The sequence below is a fragment of the Salmo salar genome, chromosome 09, assembly GCF_965601325.2.
Source record: "Salmo salar chromosome 09, fSalSal1, whole genome shotgun sequence".
NCBI classification, from domain to species: Eukaryota; Metazoa; Chordata; class Actinopteri; order Salmoniformes; family Salmonidae; genus Salmo; species Salmo salar.
This window is the reverse complement of record NC_138299.1, coordinates 73,812,666-73,826,119: the sequence shown is the minus strand read 5'-3', so window position 1 is coordinate 73,826,119 and position 13,454 is coordinate 73,812,666.

Here is a 13,454-nt window from a genome sequence, read left to right as displayed (position 1 = left end):
GATGGCAGGAACCACCTTGAATGTGGACAAGATGAAGATTTCAGGAACCACCTTGAATGTGGACAAGATGAAGATTTCAGGAACCACCTTGAATGTGGACAAGATGAAGATGGCAGTAACCACCTTGAATGTGGACAAGATGAAGATGGCAGGAACCACCTTGAATGTGGACAAGATGAAGATTTCAGGAACCACCTTGAATGTGGACAAGATGAAGATTTCAGGAACCACCTTGAATGTGGACAAGATGAAGATGGCAGGAACCACCTTGAATGTGGACAAGATGAAGATGGCAGGAACCACCTTGAATGTGGACAAGATGAAGATGGCAGTAACCACCTTGAATGTGGACAAGATGAAGATTTCAGGAACCACCTTGAATGTGGACAAGATGAAGATGGCAGGAACCACCTTGAATGTGGACAAGATGAAGATGGCAGGAACCACCTTGAATGTGGACAAGATGAAGATTTCAGGAACCACCTTGAATGTGGACAAGATGAAGATTTCAGGAACCACATTGAATGAGGACAAGTAAACCGCCCGGAACAAACGTCAAGTAAAGAGAAAAACTCACCAGAAGCGGGCATGTGAAAAGACAGGACAGGCAGAGCAGAGCAGTGACTAATTGTACGCTAGCAGGATAGTTTATATCTCCAATCATCATTGCTAATAGCGATGTTGTATCCACAAGTGGATGAATTGGTCTAATTTAGCACGTATGGCAAAGTCTTACTCCTTAGCTACCTTTTCCAATTCAGATGAGCTCGATTTAAAAAAAAAATAAAGACAACGTTTGTATTAGTTTGTGTGACTACAGCGCCAGCGCTAAAATGCAAAAATAGAGACATGTTCTAATTAAGCGAGGTGTCAAAGCGGTTGGGTCATTAGAATTCAAAACAATGCATTCTAAAATATATCACACACATGCCTAGCACGCTCACGTTTAGGCCACCTGTTAGAGAAAGAATGATCGTATTGTGAATGACAAGCAACCTCAAATTGGCTATATTTCTAAACACTTATTCTGATTATCCAAGGCATTTCCAGTTGGCCTCCTGTACGGTTCTGTGTAATTACTGTAAACAGACTGTATTGTCAGCATCTGTGTTGTAGCTGTCAGGGTTGTAGTGAACCGTGTCAACAACGACAGATATCTAACAGTTAGAGAGGCGTCTATCCACATTATCTACTGTCATGGAGAGGGAAATTGTTTAGTCATGGTGTCTGGACTGCTACATCAAGGAGAGCTGTGTGTGTGTGTGTGTGTGTGTGTGTGTGTGTGTGTGTGTGTGTGTGAGAGAGAGAGAGAGAGAGAGAGAGTGTGTGTGAGAGAGAGTGTGTGAGTGTGTGAGTGAGTGAGGGAGTGAGAGAGTGAGTGTGAGTGTGTGTCCTCCCAGGATGAACGTTATCCTTGGTAGCACACTTGAATCTATTCCAAACTATTTAACACCAGTTTCAGCGTGTCCGCCACTTACTAATGTGCATCCAGCTGTGCTAATATTAATCACATCAGGAGCTTTTATTTACAGTCAGTCAGAAAATAAATAAAAACAGTCTCATTCCCCTTGCCAAAGAAAGAAAGAAAGAAATGTACATTGAGATTGATTAATGAATCCGGAACGAAGGGGAGCTGTGCATATTAATGAAGATCTCTGGGTAATTATACAAGGTGAAACAATGATGTCTCCCAAAATGTTCCATATTGCAGCCGGTCGCTGAGATGTTTATCAGGAAGATTTAGGAGTGTTTGGCTCCCTCTCGTTTGTCTTGTTTAATTAGGGTAAATATGTTGGCGTGGGGTGGGGGATCAGAGCAGGAGATTAATGGGCTGCTAGAAATGCCTCTCTCTTTAAGTACACCCTCCCAGCTCTGGCTGGCACCTGTGGGCCCAAGACTAATGGCTTCACTCTATTAAAAACTACACAGCACACTTGCTCTGGAGGCCTCTACTTTCTTAAAGGTGCAATCTGCAGGTTTCTAAGTACATTTTTGGACGTATAAATTTGTTGTACTGCACTGGGTAAAATCAGGGTCGTACAGAGTGTTTCTTGGTAGTCTTAACGAAATCTACTTTGAAACAAAAGTATCCACCTCACACACATGGTCATGGGCTTTAAAAAGAAGACACCTGTACCATGTCAGATGTAGAGTTGAAATGTATTACATTTTGAGTTTGCATCCCGATATTACACTTTATATACATCACAGAAGACTGAAATATGACAAAACCATTTGAAATACAAACACCGGATTTTCAGGGGTTTAAAAAAACAGCAGGAAAGAACTACTGATATACACCGATTGATTCTTGAAGAATATAACTTATAAATGCCTCTTGAGCTTAGTTCAATTGCCTTATCTCCTCAGAACCCCAAATATGAGCTTGCTTCACTCCAGTATTTGCAAACATTGTAAATGTTAACAAACACTGTTTAACCTCAAAACATGGTTAAAACTATAATGTTGATATGGTGGATTGGTCAGTCCTTGCATCCATAGCTCTGTCAATGAGTTTGAGAGTGGTTACATTTCTCCAGGCCCATCCCTCAGCTTTATACCAAAACAGAGGTCGGGATGCGCTTTGTTGTTTCAACTATGGACTGCCCCTTTAAGGAGAGAGAGAGTGTGTGTGTGTGTGTTTGTTTTCATAACTTCGGTGTGTGTGTGTACGTGTGTGTATTGGGAGTTCACTACCTTTACATTGACCACTGTTCACCGGACGTGCTACCTGTCCCAGACCTGCTGTTTTCAACTCCCCAGAGACAGCAGGAGCGGTAGAGATACTCTCAATGATCGGCTATGAAAAGCCAACTGACATTTACTCTTAAGGTGCTGACTAGTTGCACCCTCGACAACTGTGATTATTATTATTTGACCGTGCTGGTCATTTATGAACATTTGAACATCTTGGCCATGTTCTGTTATAATCTCCACCCGGCACAGCCAGAAGAGGACTGGCCACCCCTCATAGCCTGGTTCCGCTCTATGTTTCTACCTAGGTTTTGGCCTTTCGAGGGAGTTTTTCCTAGCCACTGTGCTTCTACACCCGCATTGCTTGCTGTTTGGGGTTTTAGGCTGGGTTTCTCTACAGCACTTTGAGATATCAGCTCATGTAAGAAGGGCTATATAAATACATTTGATTTGATTTGATGATTGAGAATAACATTTCAGAAATGCCTGCAATTTACGGTTGGCTTACATGTGATTGTATTCTCTGAGTATTTCTATTAGATTGTATGTTGCCATAGTCACCATCCTCCTCTCTCTGACTGTGCATGTATGTGTGTGTATGTGTGGGTGTGTGTGTGTGTGAGAGAGAGCGAGCGTGTGCATGCATGCATGCGTGCCGAACTGCGTTGTGTGCGTTTGTGTGTTTCTCCTTTCAACCACTAGATGGTACTGTTTCTGTTTCATTCATTCAGCACCAGTTGTTGTCAGTGTGTATGAATATGAAAACTGTACATCAACAACATAGGTTTTGAATTAATGTTGCCATTCATTTAACTTTTACCATCCTCTCGAGATCTGACCTAGGGGTTTAGAAACAAAGGTAACAAATTGATCTGAAATAGACAAAACAAATGTTATTTCCTCTCTTCTCCCAGTGTAATGTTAGGTGCTCCTAGGTCTCTTCCATTATTGCAGGGTCTTCTATCGCTCATTCAGTGTATCAGAACTGATTGCTTCTCACTGCCAGACAGAACAGAGCGTAATGACTCTCTAGTCTCCACTGGCACAGACATTACCCATTCCACCTCCACGGAGCACCGAGAGGAGAGACAGACCAAAATCTATTCATTTGAGCTACTGCTTGGCAGATAAAGAATTCTGCTAATATTTTATAACGTCAGTTCACTCATCTGTCACTGTCTCTTTGCACCATGAGGCATTCCTCCTTATCACAAAAATCAAGTTAGATAGAGAAGTTGAGAATATTATTGATTTCATGCAATACCCGTGCAATCTACTAATCACCATATAGGACTGTCAGCATCAGATGCAAATGGTGTGTATACCTGTAGCTTCCAGTCCTTGGTATATTATTGTCAAGATACACTCTCCCTCAAACACAAATACAGATGCACATGGTACACGCACAAACACACACTTTCAATGTGTGTTTGTGTTTCTGTGTGTACAGGTATCATTGAAAGTGAGAGAGAGAGGGAGGGAGAGATGAGGGAGAGAGAGAGAGAGGAGAGAGGGAAGAGAGGAGAGGGGGAGAGATGGGAGAGGGGAGTGAGCGAGCGAATGAGAGAGAGGGAGCCAGAGAGCGAATGAGAGAGAGGGAGCCAGAGAGCGAATGGGAGAGAGGGAGCCAGAGAGCGAATGAGAGAGAGGGAGCGAGAGAGCGAATGAGAGAGAGAGAGGGAGAGAGAGGGGAGAGAGAGAGGAGAGAGAGCAGGGAGAGTGGAGATAGGGAGCGAGAGAGAGAGAATGAGAGAGAGAGGGGAGAGAGAAGGGAGAGAGGGAGCGAGAGAGAGGGGGAGAGAGGAGAGAGAGGGGAGATAGGGAGAGAGATGGAGAAAGAGAGAGGGGGAGACAGGAGAGAGAGAAAGAGGAGAGAGAGGAGGGAGAGGGGAGATAGGGAGCAAGAAAGAGAGCGAGTGAGAGAGGGAGGGAGTGAGAGGGAGAATGAGAGAGAGAGATGGAGTGAGAGAGAGAGAGAGAGAGAGAGAGAGAGAATGAGAGAGAGGAGAGAGAGAGAGGGGGGAGAGAGAGGCGAGGGGAGAGGGAGGGAGGGAGGGAGGGAGGGAGGGAGGGAGGGAGGGAGGGAGGGAGGGAGGGAGGGAGGGAGGGAGGGAAAGACAGACAGAGAGACAGAGAGACAGAGAGACAGAGAGACAGAGAGACAGAGAGACAGAGAGACAGAGAGACAGAGAGACAGAGAGACAGAGAGCAGCAACCAGAGTGGGTGTTTGTGTTGCGGTGTTTGACACTGCTTGCTGTGCTAATTGCACCAGGCAGTGTTTGTGTAATAATCAGTGGTTCAAAACATCTGTGCTTCTACACAAACGTGTTCCCATACAAATCCACATCAACATGGAAATAGAACAGAGAGGAAATGTCATCCTTTTGATGAATAGCCATTTTTGATTCATCCTCTTAGAGCGTTTTCACACAGTTCTGAGCTATAGTTTGATTCAGAGTTTGGTTAATTGTTACATTATATTTTTTTATTTGGTCCGGTTGGTTTCACATTGCCAAATGTCAAACGAACTAAATGCCTAAACAATACCACGTGTTCATGCAAGTCATTTGTTTATTGGAGAAAAATGCTCACGTTAAATCCATCTATGAATGTCATGACAAAAAACGAGCCATGTATCCCACACTTCATATTACTTTCCCTTTGGTCTTCCAACAACATATGGGAGGAAACAAAGCAATTCAGTAGCCTACAGTGGGGGAAAAAAGTATATGATCCCCTGCTGATTTTGTACGTTTGCCCACTGACAAAGAAAGGATCAGTCTATAATTTTAATGGTAGGTTTATTTGAACAGTGAGAGACAAAATAACAACAAAAATATCCAGAAAAACGCATGTCAAAAATGTTATAAATTGATTTGCATTTTAATGAGGGAAATAAGTATTTGACCCCCTCTCAATCAGAAAGATTTCTGGCTCCCAGGTGTCTTTTATACAGGTAACGAGCTGAGATTAGGAGCACACTCTTAAAGGGAGTGCTCCTATCCGCAGCTTGTTACCTGTAAAAAAGACACCTGTCCACAGAAGCAATCAATCAATCCGATTCCAAACTCCACCATGGCCAAGACCAAAGAGCTCTCCAAGGATGTCAGGGACAAGATTGTAGACCTACACAAGGCTGGAATGGGCTACAAGACCATGGCCAAGCAGCTTGGTGAGAAGGTGACAACATTTGGTGTGATTATTCTCAAATGGAAGAAACACAAAAGGACTGTCAATCTCCCTCGGCTTGGGGCTCCATGCAAGATCTCACCTCGTGGAGTTTCAATGATCATGAGAACGGTGAGGAATCAGCCCAGAACTACACGGGAGGATCTTGTCAATGATCACAAGGCAGCTGGGACCATAGTCACCAAGAAAACAATTGGTAACACACTACGCCATGAAGGACTGAAATCCTGCAGCGCCCGCAAGGTCCCCCTGCTCAAGAATACATATACATGCACGTCTGAAGTTTGCCAATGAACATCTGAATGACTCAGAGGACAACTGGTGAAAGTGTTGTAGTCAGATGAGACCAAAATGGAGCTCTTTGACATCAACTCAACTCGCCGTGTTTGGAGGAGGAGGAATGCTGCCTATGACCCCAAGAACACCATCTCCACCATCAAACATGGAGGTGGAAACATTATGCTTTGGGGGTGTTTTTCTGCTAAGGGGACAGGACAACTTCACCGCATCAAAGAGACGATGGATGGGGCCATGTACCGTCAAATCTTGGGTGAGAACCTCCTTCCCTCAGCCAGGTCATTGAAAATGGGTCGTGGATCGGTATTCCAGCATGACAATGACCCAAAACACACGGCCAAGGCAACAAAGGAGTGGCTCAAGAAGAAGCACATTAAGGTCCTGGAGTGGCCTAGCCAGTCTCCAGACCTTAATCCCATAGAAAATCTGTGGAGGGAGCTGAAGGTTCGAGTTGCCAAACGTCAGCCTCGAAACCTTAATGACTTGGAGAAGATCTGCAAAGAGGAGTGGGACAAAATTCCTTCTGAGATGTGTGCAAACCTGGTGGCCAACTACAAGAAATGTCTGACCTCTGTGATTGCCAACAAGGGTTTTGCCACCAAGTACTAAGTAATGTTTTGCAGAGGGGTCAAATAATTATTTCCCTCATTAAAATGCAAATCATTTTATAACATTTTTGACATGCGTTTTTCTGGATTTTTTTGTTGTTATTCCGTCTCTCACTGTTCAAATAAACCTACTATTAAAATTATAGACTGATCATTTCTTTGTAAGTGGGCAAACGTACAAAATCAGTAGGGGATCAAATACTTTTCCCCCCCACTGTATATCCTGATCTCCCCTAATCTCAATCAATCAATCAAATGTATTTATAATGCACTTTTTACGTCAGCCGATGTCACAAAGTACTATACAGAAACCCAGCCTAAAACCCCAAACAGCAAGCAATGCAGATGTAGAAGCATGGTGGCTAGGAAAAACTCCCTAGAAAGGCCGGAACCTAGGAAGAACATTTTTTACATTTTTTTTTTTTACATTTTAGTCATTTAGCAGACGCTCTTATCCAGAGCGACTTACAAATTGGTGCATTCACCTATAATATCCAGTGGAACAACCACTTTACAATAGTGCATCTAAATCTTTTAAGGGGGGGGGTTAGAAGGATTACTTTATCCTATCCCAGGTATTCCTTGAAGAGGTGGGGTTTCAGGTGTCTCCGGAAGGTGGTGATTGACTCCGCTGTCCTGGCGTCGTGAGGGAGCTTGTTCCACCATTGGGGTGCCAGAGCAGCGAACAGTTTTGACTGGGCTGAGCGGGAACTGTGCTTCCTCAGAGGTAGGGAGGCGAGCAGGCCAGAGGTGGATGAACGGAGTGCCCTTGTTTGGGTGTAGGGCCTGATCAGAGCCTGAAGGTATGGAGGTGCCGTTCCCCTCACAGCTCCGTAGGCAAGCACCATGGTCTTGTAGCGGATGCGAGCTTCGACTGGAAGCCAGTGGAGAGAGCGGAGGAGCGGGGTGACGTGAGAGAACTTGGGAAGGTTGAACACCAGACGGGCTGCGGCGTTCTGGATGAGTTGTAGGGGTTTAATGGCACAGGCAGGGAGCCCAGCCAACAGCGAGTTACAATAATCCAGACGGGAGATGACAAGTGCCTGGATTAGGACCTGCGCCGCTTCCTGTGTGAGGCAGGGTCGTACTCTGAGGAACTATAGAGGAACCAGGCTCTGAGGGGTGGCCAGTCCTCTTCTGGCTGTGCCGGGTTGCATCAAATGCACTTATAAATGTGCTGCTACACAAATCAAATCAAATTGTATTAGTCACATGCGCCGAATACGACAGGTGGACACCTTACAGTGAAATGCTTACTTATGAGCCCCTAACCAACAATGCAGTTTTAAAAAATATATAAGTAAAAATAAGAAATAAAAGTAACAAGTAATTAAAGAGCAGCAGTAAAATAACAACAGTGAGACTATATACAGGAGGGTACTTAGTACAGAGTCAATATGCGGGGGCACAGTTTAGTTCAGGTAATATGTACATGTATGTAGAGTTATTAAAGTGACTGTGCATAGATGATAACAACAGAGAGTAGCAGTAAAAGGAGAGGGGGGGGGGGGGGGGGTAATGCAAATAGTCTCGATAGCCATTTGATTAGATGTTCAGGAGTCTTATGGCTTGGGGGTAGAAGCCTCTTGGACCAAGACTTGGCGCTCAGGTACCGCTTGCCGTGTGGTAGCAGAGAGAAGAGTCTATGACTAGGGTGGCTGGAGTCTTTGACAATTCTTAGGGCCTTCCTCTGACACCATCTGGTGTAGAGGTCCTGGATGGCAGGAAGCTTGGCCCCAGTGATGTACTGGGCCGTACGCACTACCCTCTGTAGTGCCTTGCGGTCAGAGGCCGAGCAGTTGCCATACCAGGCAGTGATGCAACCAGTCAGGATGCTCTCGATGGTGCAGCTGCAGAACCTTTTGAGGATCTGAGGACCCATGCCAAGTCTTTTCAGTCTCCTGAGGGGGAATAGGTTTTGTTGTGCCCTCTTCACGACTGTCTTGGTGTGCTTGGACCATGTTAGTTTGTTGGTGATGTGGACACCAAGGAACTTGAAGCTCTCAACCTGCTCCATTGCAGCTCCATCGATGAGAATGGGGGTGTGCTCGGTCCTATTTTTCCTGTAGTATACAATCATCTCCTTTGTCTTGATCACGTTGAGGGAGAGGTTGTTGTCCTGGCACCACACGGCCAGGTCTCTGGCCTCCTCCCTATAGACTGTCTCGTTGTTGTTGGTGATCAGGCCTACCACTGTTGTGTCATTGGCAAACTTCACGATGGTGTTGGAGTTGTGACTGGCCGTGCAGTCATGAGTGAACAGGGAGTACAGGAGGGGACTGAGCATACACCCCTGAGGGGCCCCTGTGTTGAGGATCAGCGTGTCGAATGTGTTGTTACCTACCCTTACCACCTGACAACTGTACTCTGATATAGAGTCAGTAGAATCACCCCCACAGCCATACTCTGATATAGAGACAGTAGAATCACCCCCACAACTATGGACCGCCAGGAAGTCCTGGATCCAGTTGCACAGGGAGGTGTTTAGTCCCAGGGTCCTTAGCTTATTGATGAGCTTTGATGGCACTATGGTGTTGAACGCTGAGCTGTAGTCAATGAATAGCATTCTCACATAGGTGTTCCTTTTGTCCAGGTGGGAAAGGGCAGTGTGGAGTGCAATAGAGATTGTGTCATCTGTGGATCTGTTAGGGAGGTATGCAAATTGGAGTGGGTCTTGGGTTTCTGGGATAATGGTGTTGATGTGAGCCATGACCAGCCTGTCAAAGCACTTTGTGGCTACAGACGTGAGTACTACGGGTCGGTAGTCATTTAGCAGGTTACCTTAGTGTTCTTAGGCACAGGGATTATGGTGGTCTGGTTAAAACATGTTGGTATTACAGACTCAGACAGGGAGAAGTTGAAAATGTCAGTGAAGACACTTGCCAGTTGGTCAAAGCAAGCTCACTGTACATGTCCTGGTAATCGGTGTGGCCCTGTTGACCTGTTTAAAGGTCCTACTCACATCGGTTGCGGAGAGCGTGGTCACACAGTCTTCCGGAACAGCTGGTACTCTCATGCATGTTTCAGTGTTGTTTGCCTCGACGCGAGCATAGAAGTAGTTTAGCTCGTCTGGTAGGCTTGTGTCACTGGGCAGCTCTCGGCTGTGCTTACCTTTGTAGTCTGTAATGGTTTGCAAGCCCTGCCACATCCGACGATTGTCAGAGCCAGTGTAGTAAGAATGTTTCAGAGATATCATGATACTGTGTGCATTTCATCAAACGCTCTCAGTCAAACAGCCAATAATACTGTGCGCTTCTGGTTCTTTTCCTGTGTTTGGTCCAGACTGTGTTCTCAACTGCAGCGCACCACAGTACAAATGGAATCAGACCACCCTTTTAGAGTGAACCACGGTGCATTGTTTAGTCGAGTTGAATCAGACCACCCTTTTAGAGCAAACCACGGTGAATTCTTTAGTCGAATGGAATCAGACCACCCTTTTAGAGTGAACCACGGTGCATTGTTTAGTCGAGTTGAATCAGACCACCCTTTTAGAGCAAACCACGGTGAATTCTTTAGTCGAATGGAATCAGACCACCCTTTTAGAGTGAACCACGGTGCATTGTTTAGTCGAATGGAATCAGACCACCCTTTTAGAGTGAACCACGGTGCATTGTTTAGTCGAATGGAATCAGACCACCCTTTTAGAGTGAACCACGGTGCATTGTTTAGTCGAATGAAATCAGACCACCCTTTTAGAGTGAACCACGGTGCATTGTTTAGTACAATGGAATCAGACCACCCTTTTAGAGTGAACCATGGTGCATTGTTTAGTCGAAAGGAATCAGACCACCCGTTTAGAGCGTACCACGCTGAATTGTTTAAATCGCTCCTCCTGAGTTGGGACAGTGTTCACACTAGTACAAACAAACTAAACTAAGGGGGAAATGCACCTAACCGCTCCAAACCAATTTGGTGTGAATGCTCCCTTATTCAATGTACTATCACCCCTCTAACCTCGTTTGCCCTGAGTGATAGAGGTCAGAGTTCAAGGGTTATGGAGAGGTGAGGCTGGATCGATGCGGGATCCGTGTTCGACCAGCAGATTTCTCTCATGAAGCCCTATCGGTTATGCATCTCGGTCTGTATCCGCTGTGGGCGTGATTGATTTTAATGACTGCTGGGGAGAGATCACAGCCTTGAGCTGACCCCCAGTCAAACAGCCTGCATCGATTACTGAGCCACGGTGGTGGGTGGAGGTAGAGAGAACCGCTGCGGCCACAGAGCCCCCTCACTCCCTCCACCTCCCCCTAGCCGTGAGTCTCCCTGCCCAGCTGACTGACGTCTCCCAGCTCTAAATCCTGCTGAATGGATCCTGATCTATTCATCATCATGGAGCTAGCCTCTGTTCCCCCCCCCCCCCGAGCCACCATCCCTGGCTGGGTCTAATCGGGCTTTAACATGTGCAATCACATTCACAGTCCTCGATTAGTGTTCAGGCAGGCTGCATCTCGCCTTGCTAACAGCCTTTTCTGTTACCCCCCTCTTCTGCTGAAGCGGTTAGGCCAGGCCCGGGAGCGTGGCGGGCATGCTGGCCGCTAACATATCGCCCTCCTCCCGACCACCGACAGGAAGGTGGAATGACTACTGCTTTCCATGGGCTCCATCGGCTTGAGAAATTAGGAGGAAAGGGGTTTTCTACACAGATGAGATGCAATGACCTTATAATGTTGATGTAGCGAGTGTATTATCTGCTGAGCGGTAGTGGGAATGACTAGAGACATACTTTAGAATCACCCTCACAGCCATACTCTGATATAGAGACAGTAGAATCACCCCCACAACCATACTCTGATATAGAGACAGTAGAATCACCCCCACAACTATACTCTGATATAGAGACAGTAGAATCACCCCCACAACTATGGACCGCCAGGAAGTCCTGGATCCAGTTGCACAGGGAGGTGTTTAGTCCCAGGGTCCTTAGCTTATTGATGAGCTTTGATGGCACTATGGTGTTGAACGCTGAGCTGTAGTCAATGAATAGCATTCTCACATAGGTGTTCCTTTTGTCCAGGTGGGAAAGGGCAGTGTGGAGTGCAATAGAGATTGTGTCATCTGTGGATCTGTTAGGGAGGTATGCAAATTGGAGTGGGTCTTGGGTTTCTGGGATAATGGTGTTGATGTGAGCCATGACCAGCCATGACCAGAGACTCTATATCAGAGTATGGTTGTGGGGGTGATTCTACTGTCTCTATATCAGAGTATGGCTGCGGGGATGATTCCACTGTCTCTATATCAGAGTATGGCTGTGAGGGTGATTCTACTGTCTCTATATAAGAATATGGTTGTGGGGGTGAATTTACTATCTCTATGTCAGAATATTTTTTGGATATTTTTACATATCTAATGTTTACGTTTAGCATGCATGAAATATTTTGAAAGTATGCATGATATATTTTAAAAGTATGCATTAAAATATAGAGTCAGTAGAATCACTCCCACAGCCATAATTTCATAGACTAGAGACTGTAGGAACACTCCCCCAGCCATACTCTGAGTCTCTCTGACTCACCTCTTCCCCCTCACATACATACACACTTGCAGGTGCACACGTAGGCACTTACCAATGATTTATATATACACTAGATGACTGACTGAGAGGGGCACTGTTTTGAAGCCCGCACACCTCCATCTTGGCACTTTCCCACCGATATAAAAATGCATTTGTTTTTTCCACGTTAATTCTATGCATACTTTAAATTATATCATGGGTGCTAAACGTAAACATGAAATATGTATAAATATATAAAAACATGTTCCTTTAAGTACATTTTTTTTAATGTTCTGTTACTGTCCCTATTAGAACAAAAACATACTTAAAACCTCTTAAGGTTCAGACCCTTTAAAAAAAAAAAATCCTAAAATGACATACCCAAATCTAACTGCCTGTAGCTCAGGACCTGAAGCAAGGATATGCATATTCTTGATACCATTTGAATGGAAACACTTTGAAGTTTGTGGAAATGTGAAATTAATGTAGGAGAATATAACACATTAGATCTGGTAAAAGATAACATAAACAAAAAAACATGCGTTTTTTTATTTTTTGTTATGTTCCATCATCTTTAAAATGGGGCGGCAGGTAGCCTAGTGGTTAGAGCGTTGGATTAGTAACCAAAAGGTTGCAAGATAAAATTCCCGAGCTGACAAGGTAAAAATCTGATGTTCTGCCCCTGAACAAGGCAGTTAACCCACTGTTCCTAGGCTGTCATTGAAAATAAGAATTTGTTCTTAACTGACTTGCCTAGTTAAATAAAGGTAGAGGATTAATAAAATGCAAGAGAAAGGTCTTTATATCGTAAAGGAGTTTAGGCGCGATTTGGATTTTGGCCCCTAGATGGCAGCAGTGTGTGTGAACAGTTTCAGACTGATCCAGTGAAGCATTGCAATACTGCACAATATTTTCTATCAAGTCTGCCCAAATGTGCCGAATTGGTCAACTGATACATTTTCAAGTACATAACTATAGAGAACATAGAAAAATTCTATGGTAATACAAAATTTAAGTTCACACTCCCAGGAATGTCATACATGATGGATAATTAGCTTCCCTTCAGACAAAACACCAACCTTCACACATCTAGATGGCTGAGCAGGGTGGCTATGGGGCCAGAGACAGCAGGGGTTCAAACTGTAAAACCCAGTTCCTACATTTGAATATAAAA